Source organism: Mustelus asterias, chromosome 12 (assembly GCF_964213995.1).
Source record: "Mustelus asterias chromosome 12, sMusAst1.hap1.1, whole genome shotgun sequence".
Lineage (NCBI taxonomy): Eukaryota > Metazoa > Chordata > Chondrichthyes > Carcharhiniformes > Triakidae > Mustelus > Mustelus asterias.
This window is the reverse complement of record NC_135812.1, coordinates 85,931,552-85,937,551: the sequence shown is the minus strand read 5'-3', so window position 1 is coordinate 85,937,551 and position 6,000 is coordinate 85,931,552.

Here is a 6,000-nt window from a genome sequence, read left to right as displayed (position 1 = left end):
TAAATGTACTCAACAAGAATAACATGAATTATATGGTGAAGTAAAATGTCCCAAGGCATTTCACAGGAGAATTATACAGGCAATCCTAGACTTTACGACATTCGAATTATGACAAACGGCACTTATGATATTTATAAATTTCCACCCTGTTTCAGCTTTACGACTTCGGTTTTAATGTTCTGTGCCACCCATCTTTTATACTTTTGGGTTGGTGACTCTGCACAAGCCCAATTTTCTGGTAACTATGTGGCTGTACAGTACAGAGATATGGGGACAGAGACAGGATGATAGATGGACAGGGAACAGTGGAATAGGAGAGCAGTACTATCCGTCATGGTTTTGTGTGCCAAGTTTAGACAGACACTTGCACTGAGAGCATGAGAGCACAGTAAATATGCCAGCACTGCATTAGGCTCATCTGCTAACATATCCATATGGTTTACATGCAGACATTTGAACAAGGATCAGGAGTAGGCTATTTGGCCTCTTGTGCCTGCTCCACAATTTAATAAGATAGTAGCTGATCTGATATTAACCTCAAATCTGCATCCTACCTCCCCCCAATAACCTATCACCCCCTTGCTTACCAAGAATCTATCCATGTCGGTCTTAAAAATATTCATTTGTGACTCAGATACTGAAGCAGCCTATGTCCAAATGCAACAAGGCCTGGACAACATCCTGGCTTGGGTGACAAGTGGCAAGTAACATTCACACCACACAAGTGCCAGGCAATAACCATCTCCAACAAGAAAGGATCTAACCATCACCCCTTGTCATTCAATGGCATTGCCATCACTGAATCCCCCAATATCAATACCCTGGGGTTTACCATTGACCAGAAACGGAACTGGACAAGCCATATAAATACTGTGGTTACCAGAGCAGATCAAAAACTAGGAATCCTGCAGTGAGTAACTCACCTCCTGACTCCCCAAAGCCTGTCCACCATCTACAAGACACAAGTCAGGAGTGTAATGGAATACTTTCCACTTGCCTGGATGAGTTTTTCTCCAACAACACTCAAGAGGCTCGACACCATCCAGGACAATTGATTAATGCTAGACTGTGTATTCTTAAATTTGCAATCAAAATTTTAGAACTGCAGAGAAAGTGTTTCACATAATACAAAATGTGGAATATTTATCCATTTAGGACACTGATGCATTTCTGTCTATTCCATGGAACCTTGCTTGGATTGTTTTAAATAAACCATTTAGTGATTGAACATTTCTGCAATGAGGTTATATCAACCCTGATGGAAACCCATCTTTAGAAATTATCTTCACTGCTAAACAGAGGAAAAGGTATGAAACTATGTGATGCAGCAAGAAAGGGGAAGACTGACTGCGAAGATTTTCCAAATGCTGTATTATCTGGAAGGTTATCATTCTTACCCCTTTATTCTGCAGGGCATTCTAATTCAAATCAATGGCTTGAGGATTCTCTACCTATAATTGTGTTCTCCCTGGTAACATGGCTCCAAGGTTTATCACCACCTTCTGTCAATTTATATCAAGTCTCAGTAATGTTGAAAAAGCTTACCACAAAACATCAACCTTCTCTGGGCCCTGTAGATTTGATTATTCTTGCCAGTATTGCAGGCACATAAAGTGTAAAATAGTTTTGGAATGCATGGGAACATTCCATGGAATGACAGCATCTCTGACATGAAGCAAGCAGCTGCAATGTTATGGCTCTGTATGACACCCCCAAATACACAATTCATGTCTATCCGTATTCCAATACAATTCTGCAGGAGTCTTTTCCCCCCAGGGAAGAAATAATGAGATAAGACACCATGTGGAATTAATGGGAACATGAGTATACAATTCAGCTCCTTAAGACTGTTCCCTATTAAATTAAATCTGGCTGATCTATATCTCAGCTCCTTTTACATGTCTGATATATTTCCCTTGACATTTTCAATCCAGCCTTAACTGCATTTTGGGGCGAGAACTTATATTCCCACTCTGCTTTTGGGTGAAAATGTGTTTTCTGATTTTACTCCTGAATGTTTTATCTCTAAATTTAAGATTACCTCTCCTTTTTATGGATTTTCCTTACCAGAGGAAACAGCTTCTCTATTAACCTTTTTTTAAACAATTTTAAACACTCCAATTAACCCATTCCCTAATTTTCTATAGAACGCAAGTTTATTCACCTGTCCACATAACTTTTTAATGTCTATCACATCCTTCTTGAGTTGCACTGCCCAAAATGGCTGGCCAGCATTTATTGCCTATCCCTAGTTGCCCTTGATAAGGTGGTGGTGAGCTGCTTCTTGAATTGCTGCGTCCACGTGCTGTGGGTTGACCCACAATGCTGTTAGGGAGGAAATTCCCAGGTTTTGATCCAGCAACTGCGAAGGAACGGTGAAATATTTCCAAGTCAGGATGGTTAGTGGCTTGCGGGGAACTTGCAGGTGGTGGTGTTCCCGTGTATCTGCTGCCCTTGCCCTTCTAGATAGAAGTGGTCATAAGTTTGGAAGATGCTGTCTAAGGATCTTTGGTAAATTGCACAGATTTTCACAGATGTTAAGATTCTGGAAGAAAGTAAATTACTGAAAGCAGATCCTGACACATTGGGGGAATGGACCAGTGTTTGGCAAATGGTATTTAACTTAGCCAATGCATGTACACAGGACCAACGCTAAGTATACATATACCTTACAGGAAATGCAATGAAAACCTATGGAGAAAGAACAAGAAATTGGAGTAATTGTTCACAATTCTTTAAAGGTTCACAACCAATATTGCAAAGCTATAAGCAAATCAAACAGTGCTGCGGTGCATTCACAGAACTATAGAATATGAAATCGTACATACCATTTTGTCCTTGCATGAGATTTATTTAAATAATGTGACAAGTTTTGGTTTCCTCACATGGTAGCTAATTTAAAATATTTATATGCTCTTTAAAGAAGCAATAACTTGAGTGATTTAGTTAAAGTCCATAAAAACTATGAAAGGATGAGATTGTGTTCACATTAACCAGTTATTTAAATCAGATAGGTTACGGTGGAAATTTATAAATTTCTCAAGGCAGAACAAAATTATATCTTGGGCCAGGAGTTCCAAAGCTGTGTTCCTTGGAATCTGGAATTCGGCGAGAGGCCTCTAGGGGTTCCACAGAAGCCCAGGATGGCACTTGAACAAGATTCACAAAGCGTGTGAAATGCGTGTCTAAAACAGTTAATTGTGGCGATTAATTAAGGGAGAAATGTACAGAATTAAAAGAAAATCAAAATATGTTATCAGCCAATCAGAGCCCAGCCTCTCTGTGAATTGGCAGCTGATGCCTATAGAGACCGGAATCTGATGGGCTGATTGGATTTTTAAAATCTCCCCTGTTGCTGGGCATAAAAGTGCGTGGTGGAGCAGCCTGCGGTGCAGGGAGACCATGGTGTCCATGGGGAAGTGAAGGGAACCTGCTGGCTGAGAGGCCAGCATGCTACTCACCTATGGTTCAGTGAATAAAGGTTGGCTCAAAGAAGTAGAAAATAAGTGATGAAGATGGACCACTTCAGGCAATCACTGCAGAACAATCAGAAATGTACCACTCACTGGATAAAAGCAAATTACTGTGAATTCTGGAATCTCAAACCAAAAGAAAAGGGGTCATCTGGACTCTCAACATCAGCTCTTTTCTCTCCTTACAGATGTTGCCAGGCCTGCTGAGATTTTTCAGTATTTTCTCTTTTAGTTTCATGGACCGCTCACTGCCCACATCAACAAAGTACTATATTGAACAGGCGAGCTGGACCTGCTAATCCTTTTCTCCAATGTTTTCACATTTTTTTTAACCTTGACCATTTTTTTGCACTATAATATCTCATTCTACCCATGCTCCACCCAGAGATTCATTATCCTTCCCTTTACAGGCTTCATACAGTGTTTTTTGTCTCTTCTATTTTAGTTGTTAATCGCTCTGCCATTGACAGCCATGCCTTCAGCTGCCTGGGTCCTAAACTCTGGAATTCACATCCTAAATTTCTCTGCCCCTTGGGGGCGATGGGAGGTGGGATGGGGTGGGATGTGGAAAAGATTGTTTTGTGGAGGGAGGTGGGGCTGTTGGAAGTTCATGACACACAACAAAGATATATCCCAGTGAGGAAGAAAGATTGTAGGAAGGGGATAAATCAACTATGGTTAACCAAGGAAGTTAAGGTTAGTATTAAACTGAAGGAAAAAACATTGTTATCCGACTGTAAGCCTTCTCCCCAAATATTTTTCCCATGTGTGACAGATCAAAGGACAGGGAGTCAACTCAGATTAAACTTAAACAAAATTTTTTTACTCAATACTTCAGGCATCAATACTCAGCATAAACTCACATCAGTTGCAACACTTATTTTAATGCATTTAACTTTAATCCTTTTAACTTTAACCCTTTTGACTCTAACTCTAATTTAAGCTTTTTCATTGAAAACAAATACTACCTGCTTGAGCAAACTGGCTAGACTTGCTCTCTGGTAGGAATTCCCCTCATGGTTCTTTGACTTTCCCTGAAAAAAATCTTCAGGGCACACATTGTGAGTTTCCGCTGAGGACAAAGAATTAAAGCACACCTTATATCTTAAATTTTGCACAATCTTTCAGAAAGTTCTCTGGGACTCAGTCAATTATACCACTAGAAACTAATCACAATGTTTGATTATAGGCAATGGAGTTATTCGTAAACAACTCTCAAATATTTATACAAAGCTGCATGTAAATAACATAGCCTCACCATATATGGTCACAATGAACCCAGGTCTCAAGCATCATCCAAACAACCATCCTTATTTGGTCAACACCAGAAGTGCCAGGTCACATCTCACAGGACAGGTCAGGACTTACTGCATTCTCTGCCTTGCATCTGTGTTTAATATAACTTGACCAAAATTCCCAGCATGCTTGACTCTCGTCATTACAGTTGCCCTCACTTTTGCTGTTGCTGTGGCCATCCGGCCGCAAAACAATGTGGCAAAGGTTTGTGGTAAACCAGAGGATTGAGAAAGTTTTAAGAACCAATTAAAGATGACCAAAAAGTAATGAGGGAGAAGATAAACCCTGAGGGTAAACTAGCAAGTAAAATAAAAATGGACAGCAAGAGCTTCTATAAATATATAAAAAGGAACAGAGAGGCCAAAATGATCATGGGCCCCTTAGAGAATGAGACTGAGGAAATAATGGGGAACTAGGAAATGACAACGGATTTAAATACATACTTTGCATCAGTCTTCACAGTAGAATACATTAAGAGCATTCCAAAAATATTATGTAATCAAGGGGCAAAAGTGGAGGGAGGAAATAAATACAATAACTTTCACAAGAGAAGAAGTACTAATGGGGCTAAAAGCTTATAGGTCCCCTAGATCTGGTGGGTTGCATCCTAGGATATTAAAGGGGGTAGCTACAGAGATAGTGGATGCACTGGATGCAATCTTCCAAGAGTCCTTAAATTCTGGAAAAGTCCTAGAAGATTGGAAAACTGCCAGTGTAATACCCTTATTCAAAAAGGGAGGGAGACAAAAAACAGGTAACTATAGACCCGTTCACTTAGCAACTGTTATTGGGAAAATGTTAAGGGTTTATCATAAAGGAGGTAATACAGAGCATTTAGAAATACATAATGTAATCAAGCAGAGTCAGCATAGCTTCATGAAGGGGAAATCATGCCTGACAAGTTCATTACCATTCTGTGAGGTGGTAATGAGCAGTATAGATAAAGAAAGACCAGTGGATGTAATATATTTAGATTTCCAAAAAGCTTTTGGCTGGTACCGCACAAAAGATGTTACCTATCAAGATAAGAGACCACAGTTTTGGGTGAAGCATATTAGTAGAGGATTGGATAACTGATAGAAGATAGAGAGTTGGAATAAGAGGGGCATTTTCAGGATGGCAACCTGTAACTAATGGGTGCCACAATTATTTACAATATATATTAATGACTTGGACGAGGGCAGTGCATGTACTGCTGGCAAGTTTGCAGATTACACAAAAATAGGTGGGA